This window comes from Kryptolebias marmoratus, linkage group LG9 (genome assembly GCF_001649575.2).
Source record: "Kryptolebias marmoratus isolate JLee-2015 linkage group LG9, ASM164957v2, whole genome shotgun sequence".
NCBI classification, from domain to species: Eukaryota; Metazoa; Chordata; class Actinopteri; order Cyprinodontiformes; family Rivulidae; genus Kryptolebias; species Kryptolebias marmoratus.
Genome location: NC_051438.1, coordinates 13,849,714 through 13,873,812, shown reverse-complemented (window position 1 = coordinate 13,873,812; position 24,099 = coordinate 13,849,714). Strand labels below are relative to the sequence as shown.

General features: G+C 38.2%; 1 protein-coding gene across 2 annotated transcripts in view; it reads right to left on the bottom strand.

Annotated features, from left to right (window-relative positions):
- The window catches only part of nlgn3a (neuroligin 3a), a 155,750-nt gene extending 132,224 nt beyond the window's left edge, over nt 1-23,526 (bottom strand). The window contains exon 1 of one of the 2 annotated variants that reach the window (XM_017426661.2): nt 23,184-23,526. The gene's annotated coding sequence lies outside the window, so the exon portion shown is untranslated. The remainder of the gene's footprint in view (nt 1-23,183) is intronic. The other variant, XM_017426662.2, reaches the window with a different exon arrangement.
- Nucleotides 23,527-24,099: the final 573 nt, after the last annotated feature.

Below are 24,099 nucleotides of genomic sequence, written 5' to 3'. Positions count from 1 at the left end.
AGGAATGCATATATTTCATGCCAGAGCTTTAGAATAAGATCTTTTATGTTAAGAAATGACATAGTTGTAGTTGTTTTGGTCAAACCTTGAAAATAACATTATACACAATACTGAGATACAAAAGCCAGAGTCTGTGCTGTGATTGTCTCTCAGCTGCAACCACGCCAAATTTTAGTTCAATATATGTATAACTTACTGAGTTATGGCAATTCTAGTGTTGGTTAATGTTGATTGGCTGTGGCAGCCGTTTTGAACTGGATTGACTCCAAACGTTAGTCAGCTGTAGATGTACATGCACCAATTACTTTCTGATGGTTTCATTAAAATCCATCCAGTGGTTCAAGACATATTTTACTAACAGACAAACAGAGTTGACTCTAAATAGTTAATAGCAACATTTTAAACAAAGATCTTGCACAGTATGTTAGTGCTCAGAATATGTGTTAGGGATCAGTGTCAGCTACTACAACACCAAATTTTAGTTTAATATCTGTAAAATTCCCTGAGTTATAACCATTTTAGTATTTTTAAGGTCAGTTGGCTATGACAGCCATTTTGAATCAGGCTAAATACAAAAGTTAATCAGTTGTAAATACAAATTCAATAACTGCTTTCTGTGAGTTTCATTAAGATTAGTCAAGTGGTTCTCAAGATATTGGTAACAGACAGACACACAAACACTGACACAGGGAGAAACATTATCGTACGTGGGCGAAGATAAATTCTTGTCCCAGCAATCCACCATTTCCCTTCAGAGGACACCAAAACACAAATAAGATCTTCATAGACCATTCAGTGCCAGGCTTTTAAAGAAAAAAAAAACACTTAGATGTGCATTGTTTTTTAAAACACCATGCATACAATTCACCACTTTCATCTGCTGCATTTTGAATTTTGTGTTTTCTGCAGAAAAAGAGGAAAATTTCACATCAACTTCTCTAAATAAGATCTGAAAAAAAGAAATCTCTGGAGAGTCCTTTATGAAATCTGAAAGCTTTGTGCACGTGCGTACAGGAGAACATTTACAACAAAATGCTATGCGTAAGCTGGGAAAAAGAGTCATTCCCTGGCCTAATAAGCTAAATAAGATAGTAATTTAAGGTAAGTAGGCTGCAGTTCTTTGTAAAAACCGAAAGATCAGCTTTATCATTCAGTGTGAAAAGGCTCACAGAATCGCACAGATACGAAGCAAAGACATGACCCAGATGCTGCCTGTAAAATTAATGAGCTAATAATGCATTATGGGTGCCTTAGCGCTAGCAGCAGTAATGTGCAATCCGAGAGATTTTCCACATTCAGGTAAATTACGGTTTCAGACTCAGTGGAAGAACATAAATTAATAAAACGGTTCCGATTTTGAAAAGTATCACGGCGTGTCTTCCGTATAACACAACTCAGCTGCATCACATGCAGCATTTCAGTGAGTCTGCCACCTTATCCCTTGAGACGTGCTCTTAAATGTTACTCGTCGTTTTTAAACAGCCTTAAATCGATCGCCCGAGAGGAACTTAATTGTGATTGATGATCAATTAGGCTGAGATGAATTTGGAGAAAATCACATGTTCATAAACACGGCAATGAACAATAAATCTCTCGAAGGTTTTCTTTCAAAGACCCTCGACAACTTGGCTTCTTTGTGTTCACAGGCGCCAAAAGCAGTAAAACGATGTTATTGACATGCAAATGTCTGGTAGTTGCAGGAAAGTGAGAGTTGCCAATGTGTATTGTTGTGTGACGAGTTCTGAATCCAGCACTGAAATTCTGCTTCTCTGAACGCATCACTGGCAACAAAACCCACAGCAACTATTAAATCCATGTAAAATTAGAGGCCTAGCACTCCTTGAAGGAACACATATTGCCCGCCGCATTACATGCCAGAATTTTACATTTAAGGTCATTGGATGCAGAGAGTTGTAGCCGTTTTGGTCAAAACTTGAAAATAACATTATGTGCAATCTCATGTGTTACTGCAATATCTTGCACAATGTGTTAGTGCTTGGAGTAAGTGTTGTGAATGATTGTTAGGTACTAACACAACAAATCTTGGCTCAATGTCTGTAAAATTTACTGAGGTATAGCCATTTTTATGTAGGCTAAGGTGAATTACCTTTGACAGCCAACTTGAATTAGGTTAACTCCAAAAGTTAATCAGTTATAGATGTAAAATCAATAATGCATTTCTGAGAGTTTCATTAAAATCTATCAGATAAAGACAGCTGACTCCAAATAGTTGTGTGTTGGGGATCAATCTCAGCTACTACCATGTCAAATTCTGTGTCAATATCCTTTAAATTGACTGAGTTATAACAATTTATGTTTGCTAAAGTTCCTTTGCTGTGGTCGCCATCTTGAATCAAGTTGAATCAAAAAGATAATCAGCTGTAGATCACCCAATGATTACTTTGTGAAACTTTCATTGCAACTCGTTTAGTCATTCATCAGACATTTTGCTAAACGAAACAGGCAAAAAACCCATTATTGCCCTTTTGCCTTCAGCGTTGGATTATAACTGTACAGTTATGTACGTTATACATAAAAAATAATAGAACCATGATTGTGCTGATGTGTGTTATATCACATGGGGTAAGTTGAGGGTTACTGTAGCTTAATGACGGCAGATAAAATGAGGTCTGTCCGCTGTACACTATGCCAGGAGTTTTATTGGATCATAATTAAGTTTGGAAAGAACAGACTTTGATGTGCTTTTAACTAAAGGTCAACAGTAACTAGCAATGTGAGCCTCACTTGATTACTATGTACATCACAACATCAAAAAAAGATGCAGCTGCACTAATGAGGGGCTGACCTTCATCTCCGGCGTAAACAAAGACCAAACGCACACACACTGTGCCACGTGGCCTCCATCAGTCAGTCACGAGGGGTGTTTAAGAAACAAATTCTTCTTTAATATTTACAAGGACTACTTAACATATGATCTTTGACATTTTTTTTAGGGGGAAACAAAAAGACTGGTTTGCTCGGGGAAACATTTGGATCTGAGTAAGGTCAAACAAAGATGTTTGGAAACTGCATCAACCGGAATAGGGAGGAATGCAAAAAGGAAAAAAATCTACGAAATGTAAAAATGAACAGATAAATTAAACCTCAAAGCTTTTACATCCATTCACTGACAAATTACACACACTTAGAAATGTAAGTACGATTGAAGTTTTTACCATTCATTTCAACCCATTCATTCAGAAGCTGATGGATTTAGAGGCAATGTTGAGGGATTAAAGACGTGAAATCAATCACCACAGTTGAACTGCGGCATTATCCAGCACCATCAATATCTCTGAATACTTCGTCTATTGATCCTTGAACCTGGCCTACAGGTCTTTTCTTCTGGAAACCATTACACCTATGAAAATAGGTAAATGTATCTAAAATTTTCAAGGATTATGTAAAAATTCATTTCCTACAGGAATGCATATCGTTCGTCACCTTGCATCTCAATGTTTTAAACAAAGACTTTGCATGATCTGTTAGTACTTAAAGCATATGACGGGAATGACTCACAGCTGCGACCAAACCAAACTTCAGCTCAATATCTGTAACACTGACCGACTTTTAGCTATTTGTATGTTTGCTAAAGTCAATTATGTGTGGCAGCCATCTTGAATCAAGGTGACTCCAAAACTAATTCAGTTGTAGAACTACATCTAATTACGACTTTATGAGTGTCTTATTAGAATGTCCACTGGTTCTTATGATATTTTGCTAACAGACAGACAGGACTGACTTCAACAGGTAATGCAAAAGTTTTGAATGAAGCTCTCTACTGATCTTTTAGCACTCAACATATGTACAGGTGATGACTATCAGCTACTACCACGCAAAATTGTAGCTCAGTATCTGTAAAACTGACTGAGTTTTAGTCATTTTTATATGTTCCAATACTGATTAGCTGTGCCAGCCAATCCTAAATCTGGTTGACTCTAAAAGTTAATCAGTTGTGGATGTACATCCACTGATTACTTTCTGAGAGTTTCGTTAAAATCAGTTCAGTGGTTCATGAGATATTTTTATAACAGCCAGCTAAAATGAATGCATGTCTTTAATGGTAGCAGGGGATTAAAAAAAGAAAAAAACACATCAAGAGCCTCTTGTCCAGTAATGTGATAATCAGTTATGTTGAAGACATATAAAAAAGGATGTATTAGAAGGAATTGTATTCCTTTATAAAAGCCGATGTCTTGTTGTATTTGTCGCCTGTCCACTTTGACATTCTAGATATTATTAGTCAGACCTGAGAGCCCAGATGAGGATGAGCTCCGGGGGGAAAATCTGAAATGACAGTGCCCTTTCCTAAAGGCAGAGCAAACAACTGCCGTCCTTTTTACTAACACACATCTGCATCCACCGGAAATAACATGAGGATCTGAACTGGTAAGACAGAATGTTACCTTTCAGCTCCAGAGGAGGAGTGGTGTTGGCTGTTCGGTTGGTTGGTTGGTTGGTTGGTTGGTTAACGAACAGGTGCGAGTTAGAGACATGCTTCAATATCACACATGAAGGAGGGAAGGCCGTCCCCTGACTAAAGTCCTTTCCGCTCGGCAGATATGTTTACTCTCCATTCACTATTTCTAATCCTGTCTGAAAGCCTATCTTGAATGTCAGCCTTCTTCCTAAATTGACTTGTGTTCTTAGTGATTGATTAAAGTACTGTAACCCGGCTTTATCAGACCACCCTGAGTTCTGTATTTCTGCCAAATCTATTAGGTAATGCATCCTTTGTTATTGTGCCGGTTGGTTCCCCCCCACCCCCACCCCACGCCGTCTTTGGGAAATGCACTTATCCATTTACTGTGATACAGAATACACAGTCGTACCTCGCTCTAGGATCAAACATCAGACATGAGAGCTGCCTTAAAGGGATAGTTCAGATCTTTTGAAGTGGGGTTCTTTAAAAAGCTTATGAGCAGTTATTTGCTTACCTGTAGTAGGTAGTGTTTTGAATGACCTCAGTTTGAAGAAATAGTTAACTTCTTTAATGTAAAAAAACCCCAAACAAAGCGTGAATTTAACATGTTTTTCACGTGAAACCATGTGGGAAAACATGGGATCACGTGAACATGTTGAAAATATTTCAAAATCCCACTGAAGACGCATACATTGGGCCCAATGATTTCCTCGATACAGAAAATCTGGACGGAATAGCAGGATTGGTTAAAAGTTAAATTTACTGTAAAACACAATGTTTCAGACTCTGTTAATATATGGAATGGATCAGGAGTTTTTCTAACAATCTAAATGTTTTTCACACTTTACAATGACATTCACAATGACAGAGAAAGCATCATTTGTAGTTTTACACCAGTTTTAATCTAATAGTTATAAAACAGAGTGAATTTTAAGTCCAGCACAAAAAAAGACTATTTCTTTATTGTCATAATTGTAAAACATGTAATGACTATAATTTTACAAAAAAATTGGAATGTTTTTCATTTAAAAACATTTGAATTAAAATTTGCCTACTTTCCTTATTGAATTGTTCATTTTATTAACTCATAATGCAGTGCGCTTTAAGCGTGGGAAAATGTGCTTACAACATAAAACATTGAATTTAGAAAAAAAATGTAAAAAAGAAATTTGGAAATAATAAGGACAGATTTCATTGGGCCCTACGTGCAGAACATGTGTTTCATATCACTGTGATTTTACAAATGTGAATTCATATAGGAAATGTGAAAAGGGTGCATTTCAGAACATCACATGGTAAATTCACATGTGTTTTTTCTGTCTGACTGGATTGTTGAGCTAACGGCTAGTCTGAGCAAGACCAACACCAAAGTGGATTATTGTCATCAACTCTCATCTGAAATATTTCACAACACTTAATTCTAATGTTATTTTACAAATCTTTACAACACTGTGAGTTTAGGCACAATACCGTTATTCCAACAAAAATATAATTATATTCTTATTGGAAGTGTCCCAGGCTCCACTGGAAGTGCTACAGCTAACTGCTGCTGTTGTCACTTACAGATAATCACAAACATCTATTAAAAGAATTGTGTATTGTGAAACTGACCACAATGCACAGGCAAATGATTGGAATATATTGCATCTTTTGCGTCAATCTATAAAACAGGTTAAATTGAAACACATTTTCCCCTGACATTGAACTACAAATATGGCTATAATTCATGCATTCTAATGCTGTAATGTCCCTTGGCCATGCCACTGCACACAGAGGAGAGACAAGAAGAAGAAGAGAGGTTGCCCTGATATTACTGCTGACGCCTGAGCTCTAGACATTGCACTTAAGAGTGTCTCCTGCAGGACATTATTCAAGCACACACACACACACACACACACACACACACACACACATACAGGCACTACAACATCCACAAGACCAGAGTGGACTACTTTGCTCCCAAACACATATGTCCTCAAACACTCTGAGGGCATTCAAGGTTGTGTGCAGTAAAAACGCCACTTTCTGAAACCTGGTATATTTCATGCTTATCATATTTAACACAATTCTGAATTTATACCAAAAAGACACAGCAAAGCTCTGCATACAAAATGCTGGGTATGAATTAAAAACCCATTTGTGTACTTAAAACAGAGTAAGGGACCACGATAATGACTGCACACTCAGAAGTAGGCCATGTCCAAACACTGCGGGCACATTTGGCCTCAAGCTGTCTGCACTTCCTGAAAAAAAACGGCACACACTGCAAGTTACTGCTGAATCTTTTTTTTTTCCTATTCTGTGCTTTTCATCAAAAAAGCTCAGAACGATTACAGAAGATACTCAAAACTGAGCATTTCTATGTCCAAATATTATAAGTCCAATCAACTTGCAGCCTTTCATGCCAGAGTTTTAAACTAAGATCATCTAATGCTGAGAAATGACAGAGTTGTAGTCGTTTTGGTCAAACCTTGAAAATAATTTAATGCACAACATTATGTGGTGGTATGAGATGTCATGCAAAATGTATGTGTTGAGAATGACTCTCAGCTACTACCACCGCATCAAATTTAACCTCAAGATATGTAATACTGACATACTGACTGATACTGAGTTATATCTATTTTTTATGCTGATTACCTGTAGCGGCCATCTTAAATTAGAATGACTCCAAATGTTATTCAGTTTTAGAGGTACATCCAATAATTACTTTTCAAACATTTCATTATGATTTGTTCAGGGATTCATGAGAAATTTTGCTAACAGTCAGACAGGGCTGACTTCAACAGTTACAGCTAAAGTTTTAAGAAAAGATTTTGCACAATAAGAATCGGTTGCAATATGAGCCGTGGCTGCAGCCACACCACATTTTAGCTCAATATTTGTAAAACTGACTGAGTTACAGCCACTTATATTTGTAAAGGTTGATTAGCTCTGGCAACCATCTTGAATCAAACTGACTTCAAAAGTTAATCAGTTGTAGATACACATCCAATAATTACTTTCTGCAAGTTTCATTAAAATTTGTCAAGTGGTTTATGAAACATTTTGGTAATAGACCAGCAAATAAACACACAGGCAAAAAAAAAACATTTCAGCCTTTCAGCAGCAGGCATAAAGATCACTCCTTTTTCATGTCATTGAAGCCACCTGAGAGAAGCATAAGGGTTCCCCTCCAACATCTGAAGCTATAGTTTGAACAAAAAGTCATTTTTGATCAGATCTTGCTATTTCAAATGAGACCTGAGGGCACATTATTTATTCATTTTACTGCTCACATCCAAGCCATGCCCTAAATGGTGACACTTTGAAAACTGTTCCTCTGTGCCTGAACAGTGCAGATATGAGCGCAACTGGCGGGGGCACATAGAGGGAAGAGTTTCATGTTCCTTCCACGAGGGAAGGATGTAGATGCGACAGAACAACGAGGCCATTGTTGTTTTCCAGCTGAGGAGCCTTGAAGCCTCCATGAGGAGCAAACACAACAATAAAAGTGCCTCCATGCCTCCTGTAAAACATCCTGCAATTACAAAGCCCTCCTGCAATTTTTATAGATGCTAAAAGCAAAATCCTTTTAAACCAAAATTGCACCCCCCCCCATATCAATATTTACCCCCGTGGTGAACATAAAGTCTGATTTACTTAAACACCAGTGTATGTAGGTTAGGATTTATTTGTGTGTATAAACGGTGTGTTTTAAAAGATGATATGGGGGGGAGAAATCAAATTTGAATTTTTACTCAGCAGGAAGAAAATCCAGCTTTCATTCAAAGCCTACTTGCATCACAAAAGAACAATTTGGGGGGAGGTCCCAGCAAAGATTTGTTTTTACAACTAATGCTCTTTTCTATCTCAATTCTAGACCTCTTTCACCACTTAATCCATAAGTCCATAGGTCACTTTTTTCTCTGCCCCCTTCAGATTGACCTAAAGATCTGCGTGATGGCAAAGATTGTCCTCCATCTCCCGGAGGTCAGCATCAGCAGCTTGGTATGCATCCACACTCCAGTAGGGAAATCCATATGTGATGGATACAATGAAAAGATTTTCCATGGAAGAGCAGAGCTGTCTCTGTGTGCAGGATTAAGTGCTGTAGATCTAATGATGAGAGAAGGCCCTGTTTTTATTTGTTTTCAAAGCAGGCATTTCACTCCTAATAGAAAAACAGGCTGCGTTTTGTCTCCAGAGGGTACAAAAGCTTATCAAAGACTTGACTTTGTCAAGCAATCTTTACAAACTCCTAATGCCACAGAGCGCAAGCAACTTGCGAGATAAGTTTTAAGAAAAAGCACAAAAAAAAAAAAGAAATCAATGTGCAAAGCCATCTTTCCAATTTACAATGTGATTATGGCACATAAGGTTTTTATATCATTCTCTTTCAGGGGCAGATTATGTTTGGGGAAACACACTTTTCTTTGCCCAGAATTCCTGGGTGGGATTTTAGCTCTTCCTATCAATATCTGGCTGCCAGAAGATTTGGGAACCCTGAGTGCCCAGGGCTGTAAATCTGGGCCAGGGGTTGTGTGGGATGTTTAGATAAATGTGTCGGGCTTTGTTTTGTTGCAGCGCGGCGTGTCTTAACTTTCTGCGTCTACCAGGGATTTAGAAAATTTGCTACTGTCTTTGGGCCTCTCTCTGCAACAGCAACTCTGAGTCTGGCCTGAGCCAGCTCTGGTGCCCCAAGATTACATAAACGTCCTCTGTGAGCGTTCCACTGCTACATCCTCCAGTGTTTCTGGTCATTTTTTATCTTTAGCAGCATTAAGTTTTTGTGCAGTATGGACCAAAACTTCAACAGTAGAAGGGAGGCATTTTTACCACCATCCATTAAAGCCATAACTATTGTAAAGCTGGCCTTTCAAGAGGCCAAATTCAGTTCCTTTTCAACAGTTTTATTTATATTAAGCAGAATAACACTTAAAGGAACAGTCTAGTCATTTTAAATATTTAATATTAGTGATAATCAGTCAAATAGTTATCAATAATTAGTATGTTATCAGCAGTGGCATCGTTCACTGATTATAGAAGAAAAGTCATACACAGGGGATATGTCACCTCTGCAAAGCATAAACATCAGTCTATAATGGGTTAATTTGGCATTAGGTTCCAGCGCAAAGGATGTAAGCATTCTGTACAGTGACGTCAAATACTGACGACTGTCATAAACCAGCTTCAGGTCGCAGCTCTGCTGGAAAATTTCTCCGGCATCTTGTCAAGAATATCATAGACTCTTAGTCGCCTAATATTGATTACTGGCCTCAGTCTCTTCAGGATCTGACATGCTCAACATCATATTTCTCCCAAGTTCAAAGCCCTAGCCACGCTACTCTGGATAGTTATGAAAACAACAATTTTTCACTGAGTTTTTTTCACTCCCTTCCACACACAAATAGGGGTTTTCGTGAGAGAAACAGATATTTTAAAAAGGTCTTTCCAAAGTGGAGATAAAAAAATAAAAAAATTTGGTGGATCTGTGTGAACTAGAGGTGCAGAGAAACGATGATGTAGCAGCGCGTTTTTGCACATGCCCACTATCGCGTGCAGACTGCAAACAGTGTCAAAGAAAAAAATTGAGTTTTGGGAAAAATTACAGCCAAGCTAAGCATGGTTTTTCTCTGTATTTTGAGTTATCCTTCATGTGGATGTTGTGGGTATTTCAGGGATTTCGCTAAAATGTGCGGACAGAGAAGGAAAATGTGTAACCAAGACAACAATACAAGGGCAACAATACAACAATCATCAATTAGAAAACAACTATTCATAAATATGTTTATTGGAATTATTTATCAAACAATAAATAAACTAAATTAGCCAAGTTCTAATGGCGGCTGCTATGGCAACGACAGTAGCTGTAACGCAACAGCTGAGTGTGCATCACATTACATAATTGGTTTTAAGATAAAAATGGAATAAATAATTATAATTATTTTATTTGGTGTGACCAACACTATTCAGTGTTTGTCTGAAAAGAACTTAAAAAATAGACGTTTAAGGAAAAATCAAAAACTGTGACACAGGGGGTGCAATTTAAGAAAGTTACAAGTTGAAAATGCTTAGGGGGTAAAATTGACCCCTTGGCGCTTCTATTCTAGTGTTAACTAAATTTGTCAAATCCTTTCATGCTGTTTTGAAATTCTATTCAAAGCAGAGAATATTTTGCTCCCGAGCTTTCTTCTCTGGCACTTTGCTAATGGATTCAACTAAAAGGCCAAAAAAAGACCTTTACATGATGCAGCTGTTTGTCATTCATGTGCAGAAAAGCATCAATATGAAGGAAATGTGGGCCACGAAGAGACACAACACAGTTATGCTCAAGGAAATATGTCACATTTCCAACAGTCTTTGTGGTAAGGTTTTATCATCTGTACTTTTTTTAAAAAGCACACTGGGAAACAAAGGCAAAGAAATGGATTATTAGGTCAGTTCTAGAGTTCTTTATTTCTTTCCACACTGATCTGCTGCATGGGTATCATTAGCATCAACCCTGAGGGGTCTTCGGGTGCAGCGTGTTAAGTGTGTTTGTTTGTGTGAGGAAGCTGGCTTGTGACTTTCACGTCGATACTCCCCCCCCCAACGTGGAATCAAGTGGAGCAGTTTGGCAGTGCTCCTGAAATGTATTTTGCTCGGATGCCTCGTGGCCTGTGAAACACACAAAACTTAAACTTCATTTACATAATTCATTCCAGACTTTCAGCAGAGAGCTCGTCTTTGAGAAGAGCCTGAAAGAACGTAAATTTAATATCCCGGTGAATTGTTATTCTCCAACAGCGGCAGCAAATAACTCCATTCAACATCCTATTACCGAACAAATTACCGGGTGCCAGGAAACTAAAAAGCCTCGACAATAAACGCTGATTGTCACTGTTTGCTTTGGAGTTTTAGGGGGCTTCTGAAGAATTTTAGAAATTTGTGTGGATCAGGTTTGGATTCAAAGAGGATGTGATTAAAAGGAATAAGAGAAGAGAACGCCGGTAAATTCGGGGCTGTCAGAAATTGTTGAATCATTTACCAATCTTCAATATGGCACGGAGATGTGCTTCAATAAAACATTGTCACATTAAAGAGGGAACGCAAAACAACGAATCCCCTCGAATATATTTTAGTGGATTTTGTATTCCACTTGTTTTTTAATGTATTAGTTAAAAAAACAGACATTACAGCCGTCCACAGCATGAATTAAACAAACCTGGCAGATTTTTGTTTGACTGGCTTTCTCTAGCCCAAAGCTCACTTGTCAAAAGGCTTATCCAGGCTTATACCATCCTCTGGCCTGACCACTTTCCTCTTGTTTCTCTTCAATCTCACCTCTTCCTTCTGTCTTTCCTCTTATCCTTGATGATCCCCTCTCCATTTCTGCTGCTCTCAGTGAACCATTTCTATCCAGCAGTATCATTTTGCTCCTCAGCTTTAGGACTCAACTGCCCACCACTATTATGTCATTCAACACCTGCACTTAAAAAACAGTGTTGAAATTCACCAAGGAGCCCGGGGCAGAAGGGCTACAAGTAAAGCTCCAACTCTTGTTCCGAATCTGCTTTCCTGGTTGCAGTGAGTCAAGAAACATATCACAGGTGTGGTTTTTAGTTTTTTTTACTGGACAAAAGCATTGGTGAACCCACATTTTGACTTCACAGTTGTGACTTTAAGCTCATAAAAACACAGTAAGGATCAAACAGCATCCCACGTAGTGATGGCTTGCCACAAATAATATGTGATTATGAGCTTTTCGAAAACATAATTTGTGGTGTTTTAGCGTAACCCTCAAATCTGTGCAACTTAAAGGATCAGAAAAGTGCCTACAGGTTTCTATGTGTTCCCCCCCACACCAATAAACGGAGAAGACTTTTTTTCTTTTTTAAAATGTAAAAAGGTAAAAACTCATTCCCTCTGCTTTACTTTTACACTCAAAGCACTGTCATTGTGACCTAGAGTCACCAATTCATCAAGCGCTGCCATCTTGGGGGAGTAAGTCAAAGGGCTATTTCTGTAATGACCCAGATTTTCAGGTGAATCTTGATTTGTGTCACTGTGATGAGCTGCAGCAAATCAATGAGAACATGTTCAGTCAAATATACTGCCTACCCTTTTACTTGAATATTATATTTTATTTATTCACCAGATGGCAGAGAATATTTGGAATAATCAATCAAAATGAAAGGTCTATTGTTTTTTTTTTTTTTTTAAAAAAGTCTATCTTGCCTTTAAAAACACAATCAGTGCATGAAAAATCTCCCCAGTCTAATTTCCTTCGTTGGTAGTTTCGTCAGATTAATATCAAGTCAATTTCCTGGAGCATGTTCTTACAAAAAGGGATGGCATGATGATGGTATCACTGCAAGAAAGCTTTAATTGTGGAAAATGGACTTTTTCGGGAGGAATATGGGCACAGATGGGCCCTGAGCATGATAGAGGGATTTGACTGTTCTCAAAGGCTATCAGGAAGCTTTGCCAAGATGGCAAGAGATATAAATAGACAACAGTCAAGAGCAGGTCTGCATGGAAACTCCAAAATAAATCTGTTCTAACACAGGTATCATTGAGTTATTAAGGCAGAGAGTGTCATGGGAAATTTAATCTGATGATGTGTCCTTACCACATTCAGAAGCTCAGGTCATACTGCCCTTTCACTGATACAACTGTCTGAGTTAAACTGGTCCTCTGTTGGTCAGTGCCTTTGTTATCACAAAACTACTACTTTTTTATTTTGGACCATACCATCAACTGATGGTAGTGAGACGGTCTCCCTTCATGGGGTTTTTGCTTGATAATAAATACACAAAATATACAAGTTGTGTTTTCCAGTCTTACTTATTACTTTTTGCCACAACGGGAGGGTTTACAATGTCACAAAAGATCAAAACAGTTTTTGACACTGGAAAAATTGTTTTTAAAAATGCTGTTTTACTCCTTTACTGATACTGTTTTGTTCTTTTTAGTCCTAAAAACAAAAATAGTCTTTATTTTCCAGCAAACAAGAATGCAACCCCTTCATTTAACCCATCTGTAAGTCTCCAACACACACTTGATGTAACATACGCAAAGAAAACACAGGCGTGGGAGGCTCTATTTGTTTTTGTTTTTTTAAAGGGATGTGACTACAGCCGTGGGGTCAGTTGGGTTTGGGTGCTTTTCTTTTGGGCACAGTGTTCTCAGATATATGATAAACATTGTATTTATATGATAGTTTTAGGGTCTATACAATATATGATGAACAGTTTTTTAAAAGTTCAAACATGGTTCAAAATATGATAGTTTAAAAGCGACCGTACAATGTTTTGTCATTTCTGGCAACCCTGCTTGGATACATTCACTATTTCTTGGAAAAGAGTAGGACAGTGTTGCTCATTCTCTCCCATGGCACATGTTTTTCCTGCCAGGCAGGGAAACAAACCACTTCTGAGTAGTCTCTCCAGCTTCTAAGCTGTGGTCACACCAGTAACCCTATAAAACCTAACCAGACACAATAACCATTGGGCACTCATAAAAATTCTAATGCGCAGATATCCACTCACACTGATACTGTACCTATGGGCAGTTTAGAGCCACTAGTAAATTTAATGCATAAAGTGGGAGGAAAGGCAAAGATAAAGGCAAAGCTTAAGACATAAAGGACTTGTCCTCAGAGTTTATTCTTTTAGAAAGTGGGGGATTTAGTGACCTCAGGCTGAGCTTATATTGTACTATCACACAAACTCTAAATCTTGGTTTTAAATACTGAAAAATCAAAACTAAAGTCAAATATTAGGATCTCATACTAGTCATTTAAAATACGTGCCATATCTGTCACCAGAACTAAATCTTTTAAACAACATTAACAACTAGAACATGAAGAAATTTAAAGGGAGAAAGGAGACAAAAATACCTATATTCTGATGTATAATTTGAACATGTACTAAAAGTGGTGTGGGAGTAAGAAAAGTCTGGTTGCAAAATTTTGGAAAGTTTAGACAGCTCATAAGTCATATTGTGAATTGAAATGCCAGTTCAGTCGTGTGACATCCAACTTTCTGTGACCGGTTTAAACTGTGATGTAGAGCTCCAAAGAGGGCTGGGTCTCCTTAAATGACTCGTCAAAATTTTCTTTTTTTATTTTTTTATTCTTGTGTAAGGGGGAATTTTATTGCATTCATTTTTTTGCAAATTTAATTCCCGATGTACAATTTACCACTACCAAACATTATGGCACTGTATTTTTGATTAAGCCACACGTTTTGATGTATAATCTGTTCTTTTTATTTTGTATAAACTGTGTGGCCAAAAAAATGAACAAAAGTTGCAAGTAGAATAGCAAAAAGGGTGCTTCAGTACTTGTGCATTGGCAACCTCAATAAAAAAGTGTTATTATGTGATTTAGGGTGTTTCTTTCTAAAAGTTTGGTAAAACTATGTGCAGATATTGCAGTCTACTCAGGGACAAACCAAAAACAACATAATGCAGATCTGCTAACTACAATGAAAGTAGTTATATTTAAATTCCAAAACTAAATTGTAGGGCGGCACAATATATCAAAAACTTATGGTCATCGCAGTATCAAAGATCAAAATATTGGTAGGGCAAAGAACTGCCTAGACTTAAGTGACTCAGCAAAATTGTCATTTTTGCAACTGTATATATTTTTGAAACATAATATCCTCTCTGTATGGTTTCAAAATTACATGCGAACAGTGTAGAAATTTCACCAAAAACATTTATTTTAAAAAGCTTAACATTTTTATACACAGTTTATCCCTGGGATTGAGAAAATAGGATGAATCAACAGAGATTTAGCTAAATAAATTTAAAACCGTGATAATAAAATGTGGGTTTAGCCGAGGTAACAAATGCGTTTTGTGAAGAAGAGTCATGCAAAAACCATAAAGCATAAGCAAAACTTGTAGTTGTAGAAAAGTGGCATGTGAGGAGATGATGACCAGCCGGTTGGTGACAGTGGAAAGTTTCTTGCTGCTAATCTATGTGTGTGTGGGAGAAAGAGAGAGGAAGAATCTCTATTAATCTCTGGCATTACTGCAGTCATTTCCACTCTCTTCATCACGAGCAGCATGTGCTCTGCGAGATCCAAAATATTTAAATCTGTAATCTGTCAGCATTATGCGGTTAACACACAGCCGCGAGACTGGTGTCCTATCCGTCATTTTGCTTTCCACTTGACATAGCCCCCACATACATCACGAGGACCTGACACGGCCTTTTGTCGTTCTGGCTGGAAAAGACTTAGCGGCCGGTGTCTGTAATTTCTCAACAGCGGAACAGACATGCGGCTGGACCCAAGAGAAAAATTAAGGGAAATGCGTGAAGCTGNGTAAGAAAAAAAAAGTGTGAAGCACGAAGAAGCCTCTAATTGTTTCCCCAGTGAATGTGACCCAGTGACTCTGGAGGAGGTCTTCCTTGTTCTTTTTACTACGGATAAAACAGCATTCATTATTGATTTGGTGGCATAGACTCGTAGTTTGACAAAATTAAGTCTTCTGAGCGGGCCAAATACGTTCTCTTTCACCTCTGATACCCATGCTGTTGTGTTTTCCTAAAACTCTCAATTAATAATCAAGAATAAATTGGATGGGATTAATGCTTGAATGACAGTGACCCATATACAAATACCAGGTTGATGGAAAACACTCCAACGTAGCCCATTTAGCCAGCTCCATGTCATGTCTTCATACGACAGGCTTTTACTAAGCTCCTTAAGAGTCTGCCCCAGGGGATCGGTGGTGGGATGGAGGTACCGACTCGGGCCTTATCTCCACTAATTTACCCCACGAATTAGACGGCCCCTTCGTCTCTGTGTCCTGCCAGGCCCACACAATAATCACTCCATGTTAAGGAAATGAGGAGAGAAAGGGGCTTAGTGATCGCTTAGCTGGATAAGAAGCCGGGGAATTAATGAGCGAACGGCAAACTCTGTCACATCAGCTTCACCTGGACGGTAAAACTCACCCCTGGGATTTAAAAGTGTTGACTCCCTGTCACTTGTTTCTATATTTTTTAGGGTGGATTAAGCGAAGCAAAATGCAATTTGAATCATGCGGATTAGTGTGCAATTTTGAAAAACAAACACACAGGGCTTTGCAACTGTCAGCTTCATTAAGAAGAGAATGACTGTTCGGTTTGTTCATTACAGATTTGCCTCTAATAGTTTTGACACATATTTTAAATGCTAAATGTTACGGATGTCTAAAGGACAATTGTTTTTTATATTGTGCTTTTGATGAGTACAGTGTCATTTCTATTATGTGGCCACATGAATCAGAAATCAAGCCAAACATTTGCCGTGGCAACAGGTTAATGCTGTCACACTGTGGAGTTGCAAACTATTGGTTATTATTATTGACTCGCAACTTAGGTGGTTGAACCTAACTAAACAGTAACTGATATGAGCTGAACAAAATGACAATGCATTAAAGGACTGCTCCCTTATCTCTTCTACTTCCATATTTGAACATTTTTAGCCCATAAGCCACTACAAGTACTACACAATTATTCAGAAACAAAAAGAAGAACTGGATCTTTATTCTCAAGTGCATGTGGTTTTATTTCTAACTGTTTTCATGTTTATAGTTTATTCTGTATGTTTTTTAGACTGTGACCACTTAAACAGGCTTTCAGCTATTTAACTATCCATATATCATAAGTTTTAATTTTATTAGGACATAACTGCTAAGTCTTTTTGCTTTTGGAACTTTCATACTTTATAAAATATTTAACTTTATTTACATTTGTTTTCTCATTGAAATTAAAAACTCTTTAAAGAAAAACTTTGTGCTGTCTGAAATCTACTTTAGAATTATTGCTTCATTTTTAGCTTCCAGCTCCTGTTTTGCCAATTTTAGCTTTTGTTTTGCTAATTTAAGCTTTGAGTTACCGTTTTGTTGGTTTTAGCTTTCACTAATGTTTAGCTAATTTTTAGATTCATTTTCTCAATTTTTTTTTCTGATGGTTTTTCTTTACTTTAGTTTTCAGTTTCAGCTTCTTCAACAAATTTCAGCCAAGTCATTCAGAACTCAACGTTCACGGTGCATTTTCACAGAAAATTACATTTTTCTGGTTATATTTGCATGAATGTATTATTTTCCGGCTTTCTGTTCACACCGCATTCACTCACTCACTTATTCACTTTGCAAATTCCCACAAACCATAATGGTTCCACTTTTTGATCAAACTCAAACAGGATAAAACATTATTGATTTAAAAACTGGGTCACAGGTTCACAAAAGATTCAGTCATACAGCGTCTCATCTTTCTTCCTCATTTCTGCCATCACGCTTGAACAACGTGACACGGCCCTGACGTAACATAAACAATAAGGCACATGCTGAGCTCAACAGAGCAGCCGGTTTACTTAGCGGGCCTCAAGAGGCAGCTATGAACAAAAGAAAAGATGAAAACCAGAGAAGAAAATGTCAGTGGCGACAGCGACAAATCTTCTGGTGCCAAAAAAGTGCATTTTCTCCAGCACTGAACTTCTTTTAACAATGGTGCACAAGGTGTGATTATCTTTTAGCAGTGTTTTAGCAATGTGCCAGGCTGCACCATCTTATGCTTCACAACGCAAGTATAATATTGTCAAGGAATTAGGCTTATCACTTATAAGAAACATTGTTAATGAACATCATAGTTAAATATGGCTGAAGAAATGCAAGAAACAATATCTAACACATGCATACATGAACAAATTTCTCATTAGAACGTTTTCAACACATTAGAACATGTTGTTGGTCCCGCATGAAATCCCAAAGCAGCATATCCACAACTTAGATTTTTTTCTGTAGTTACATTTTATTATTTATATTCAGTAGGTTTAGTTTCGAAGGTACACATTATAAGACTATTTTGTTGTTTATACCTTTTTTTTCTGATTTTTCAATATCCTGTTTAGACAGCTCATATATATATATATATATGTTTTACCTTTATGCAATAATATTGTTATTGATAAAATGAGAATTGTTTAATAGAATTGTGACACTGACAAAAATCGTAGATCACATTTTACTGAGAATTGTAGTCAGTATGCCATAATATTACCACTAATGTATAAAGTCACACTGCAAAAAATATCCAAGACAACACTGGCTTAAACACATCCAAGCTATTTGAAGCCCTGGTCCAGGTTGCAACTTAAGTCAGACGTGATATAAGTTAACTCAAAGCTGCAGTGACAACCAAATGCAGCATTTTTTTACGATAACAAAATTGGAATGTAAAGACTCTCTTTTAGTGGATTGATTCCTTTTTTTGTTTTGTTTTGTGGATGACAGGAATGAATGGGCTCAGTTTTATCACAAACTAAACATATGTAACGAATTGCTTTGCCTCTAAGAGAAATTCTCCTGTTATGACTGTCTCGCTCCCTTTAATGTTGACATTTCTTTTCATGGTGATTCATTTTTTTAAATAAGCCTGTTTTATTAGGCAAAACTATCTCAGACAGTCCCTCACTGCTGCTGCTGTTTGGCTAAATCTCCGGGCTGTACTCAGTTTGCTTCGTCTGTGTGTCATTGAGTTTAAATGGCCTAATTAATAAATAATTAATAAGTGGATAACTTCTGGCAGACACAGAGTGGAGACATACTGTGTGACATCTGCTTTGTAGTTAGAATGACGATGTCCAAAAGAATCTTGTTTACTAAGCAGACATTGGTCGTTGGCAAAGAAACCTGTTAGTCAGGGGAGATGTTTTTTTGGGGGGGCTATGAACATTGTAATATCTGTTAAATATGTTATGTGGAGAAGGCTTGAGGCATATTTTGATGCCTCAAGCCAAAACCACTTTGTTACTCATACAAAGACTCCTTCGTCTGTTTTTTTTAACAAATATGTCTTACATATTATTAAAAATGACACCAGTGTTACCAGACGACTGTCCTTCTGTGTTTTCAGCTATTTTGTCATAAAAGGTGTGATTCAATGATGACAGAAGCGCATCCTCACGAGCAAATATGAAGAGACAAGTTGATCCTCCTTCATTAGTCACAGTGCAGCCACGTCTGTGAAGGACAACTGAGGCGCTCAGTGCGAGCGTTTAATTCGGCTTGATTTTCAGTGATTATGAAAACGATCACTGAGATAAATCAAGATATTGTGTACTGATTTGTTTAGCAGTGGTGTCCTCTGTTTTGTGCTTTCTTATGCTTTTGCCTAAATCCAGTCCCCACCAGGTTGTGACATGTTGAATTCAGTGTGAACCGGTCTGATGGAAACTGTTTTTGGTCAACAAGAAAGAAAAAAAAGCCATCAGCTGTTTGAACCTTCTTTAAAATCCTACAAAAGCCAGCAAAAGGGAGAGGTAAAAAAATGTTGTTTTAAAAATGTAAATTAGTCTATAAACTAAAGGCTTGTGGTCTCATCCATAAACCAAACAATAGTAACACAGAAGCTCAGGTTTTCACGTCATCATGGTTTTAAAATATTTTCTTGTTTAGCCTCATCAGTTGTCAGAGCTCTCACTTTTATCCTGTCCTGTTAAACTGATAATTTAGACATTTTAAAGAGGGTTTCTGTGGAAAGATTTTGAACAATTAATATCTTACCTGCTGCTGATAGCTCTTTGGACAACCTTAGCTTAGAGAAAGAGTTTATTTTGACCAAATTGACGAGCTAACTGCAAGTTGGGACAAAGACCAAAGGGGAAGGCTGCTGTTATAAAACCACACCAATCTCAAACATTTTACAGTGATTCATGTGAATGCTGATTTATAAGCCTTTAAACTGACAACAGTTTTGCTTTACACAATTGTTTACATAGCATTTTAAGGTTATTTGGGAGCCCAACTAGGAGTAGTAGCTGCTAGATATAGCATTCCCAGTGCAACCTGGGGGACTTCTGGCAAGAATATCATAATGTTTCTGACAGAATAGCAATGAAAAGGTTTTTAAAATATTGTTCTTATTGACTGCTGAAAGATTTTTGAGATTTTAGTTAAGACAGCAGCAATACACTTTAGTCTGGGTGGTGCTTGACTAGCCGTTAGCTCCTTAGGCTAGTCAGAGATAAAGTCTCTTTTCTCCAAACTGGGGTCATTCGAAGAGGTATTTCCAACAATCATTGTATTATTTTCTACATTTCTTTTACTTTACAAGTCAGTAATTGAGTTCTCTGCATTCCATACCAAGCAACAGAAGTACACATACAGTTTATTCCTTCAGCTAGTACAACATTTTATGTTTGAGGCAGCCATATTTGATTTTAAGGTTGGGGCCAGTCAAGAATCTTCTATTTTCTGAGTTGGAATTGTGACTTTTGTGTGAGGGAGTGTTTTACTTGAATTTTCCAAATTTGGAAATTCCAACTTCTGAGTACAAATGGAAAGCACCATAATTGTTTGAAACCTTTCCAAAAAACCCCACTTCAAAAGCACTGAACTATTACTTTATTAACACGAGGGACTTTGATTTACCCCCGTTTTAATTAGCAAAAATTTCAAGGCAGAAAGCTTCATTATAATGAATCTCTGCTCTTGTAGTTTTTTTAATAGAAGTCTGTTTGTGTTGAGGTTTTAATGTCTTCATGAGCTGGTTGCTTTGCTTCCTGCTGCTTCATTTTGTGCCTGTGACTTCACAAGTTGCGAAAAACAGCGCTATAACAGCAGTAGGCTGTAGAAATTGGCAGTGATTGGTCATATTTTCAGAAGGTCAGAGGTAACCATTTGAGAAATTATTCAGCTCCAGCTCCTGCTGCTTCAAGGCAACAGTCACACACAGTGAAGAATATTAGAAAACACAAATAACCTTCCTCGGCCTTCCACATACGTGCATCGGTGCACTTCTGTGTACACACAACGACTCGAAAACCCTTCCGTACCGCCACTCGTGTGTCCGGATGCGAGAGCAATAATGAGAGCACGCTGAAAGAGAAGGCAAAGAACAAGGGGCCTCTTGGGCCAGAGACCAATGAGTGGCTCATCCATGTTAAGTCGGGCCAAGATGTACTCAGGTGTGTTCACTTTAGGTCAGAACGGTGCCTCGCTGACCTTTGCAGCAGACAAAGAGTCTCATGGAGCTTTTCTTGAGCAGCCCAGAGACTCACATGGGTAAACAACAGACTCTGTGCCTCACTTTGAAATGCATGCGTGTGTGTTTAGGAGTGCGCTAGCCCGTATGCCGGTCAGTGAGCACACGTTGACCACATCTTGAATCCAGTGTAATCCAGCTAGCCAAACGAACACATTCAGCGAGCCTCACTCCCTGTAATTAATCTCCCTCAGCTCCAAGTGAAAGCTCAGGGTTTTTTTTTCCGCTGTTGTTGTAAATGAAGCCACTGTGATTGTTACACAGCTCAAGTACATCCAAGAAAAATTTCACACTCACACAAAAAAAAAGTGAAGAGTAGATATTAAAACAGCAGGAAGCCCGAAACAGCAGGACTGGAGTACAAATAGTGCGAGAGAGGCCGGAGAGAGAATTAACAAGCAGCTACAGCAGCAGCATGCATAATCCCTCACATGATATTCAAGAGCCACATACAATATAAATGAACTTGCTTGCAAACAAAAAAAGAGTCATAATCAAACTTAAATATATGCAGCCAGAAGAGAGAAGTCCATATGTGTGTGTGTTCTCACCAATTAGGAGCCTCTTTCATCCATAGTGTGCCAGACAAGGCGAATAAAAGGCTGGATTAGTTCCTAAATGCTTGGGCTTCAGGGACACTTAGCTTATTCAACTTATCGCCATGACAACTCTTATATGACATTTCCCCTTCCTCTCCTCTCTTTGGAATTTAAGTCTTGTCAGTTAATTATTTTTTTTCTCTTTTAAAAACAGTGACAACAAAGAGGCCACTTATTTCTGAGCGTGTGCCATCATGTGTCCAGGAATGTCACATTTTCAGGGAGCAGATGAGGCCTGCAAGTCGTCTTCAGAGCAATGTGTGCAGCTTTTAGAGGAAAACGGAAGTGGTTTATTCACTGAAAGCAACGGAAGAGACGAATTAACTCATTTTAGTTAAGGGAAGAGCATGAAAATATTGCATGAAAATTCGACTAAACCCTTGTAACAGTCGATCTGAATGGCAACTATAACTCAAAAATAATTAAATAATTTCATAGTGACCCACGCGTTTTAAGGGTTGGAGTAACACCAGAATAAATGTGGTCAATAAAAATAAAAACAAAGGGAAAAGGGGCATCCCCGCGTAAAGAATGTTGTCCTGCTCATCACTGATGGAGACAAATGTCACAAAACTATCAGTGGGGATTCCTGGGTTAAAAAAAAAAGAAAATAAAGAGGAAGACAAAATTTCATTTTACTGCTTTAAATCCGTCTGTAGGCTGATAAGTCACCGAGTTATGGAATCTGTTTTTTTTTTTACAGAAGGTAAAAGAGACAAATGATGGAAAGGCTGCGCGTCATTGCTCCATCACGCGCACAAGATGTCTTTATGGCCAAGTAACAAGTGCCCTGAACATTTGGCACCAGCGTGCACTCACTGCGTGGACTTTTGCAGCTCACCGTGTATCATACAGATGCACACATGTGGGCCAAAAGCTGCGTTTAAGGGGGAGAGCGGCGTCCGAATGTCGCGTCTTTAACACCAGCGTTCAAGTCGAACGATCCAAACGCGTGCAAAGTGTTCGAGGCTCTGAGTCGGTGTCGCGGTGAAAAATACAACTCTGCTATTTTTTTGGGGAAATAAATAAATAAAAATAAGAATTCATATCATTTCAATCCTAGTAACCCGACGTGCCCACTTCCCCCGCTGCATCCTCCCGAGTCGCTCTCTCTACGCAGACAGCCCTGGAAGAAGAGTCTTGAAATGACTCACCTGCTTTGTCCAGGTCCAAATCCTTCCATGCCGTTGTGGAAACAGTGATGATTAAAAAAAAAAAAAAAGCCGGGACAAGGTTTGACCGAGCTCTTCACTTGCAGCCTGTGTACTCCAAATATCCGCGTCAGAACACAGCTTATGTTTTCTGGGAATGACCTTCCTGTGAAGCACCCATTATCCTCTCTTCGCTCTCAGATTTTTTGTTCCACGTTATTTTTTATATAAATATAGATATATATATTTAGAAATATATAATTCTGTCTTTTTTTTCCTCCAGTGGGAAGCTCTCCTCCTCCAAGTCCTGGTGCGTTTTGACGCCTTGACTCTCCTCGAGCTCAACGCGCGCATCGCGGGGGCGCGCCGCGCTGTCCCGAGCGAATGTGCTTCGGGAGCGCCGACTGGAGATGGAGAGGAAAAGAGTTACTAGGTAACCAAGGGCATACGCATCATACATGAAAAGGAGCAGACGATTTATGCCTTCCAACTGTCCTCTGCCCATCTGCTCTGCCTTCTTTTGACGGCTCATCAAAAATAACCTCATTTTATGACACCGAGGGGTCATTCTTTAGTGTCTCACAAATCCTGGGAGGAAGTTTAAAATGAAGATTAAATCCTGATGAGCTATTTACTAAAATGACAGAGCAGACAAGAGGATTCTTTTTCACGGGGCTGCAGAAAATTAATGAATGAAGAGGAAGAGAGTCTTTTTTTTCCTTTTTTTGCATGCTGAGCAGAAAACTCAGAAGCCTAACAGGATATTTTGTGATTCATCTTTCATTTCTCACTTAAAGTAACTCTGAGGAGTTAATGTGAAAGATTTCATTTAAGTCAATGATGGAAAAATATGACAAAGTAGATGAAAAACTTGGAAAGATGAAGCCCATTACTTCTCACTTCACGAAGCTGGAGAACT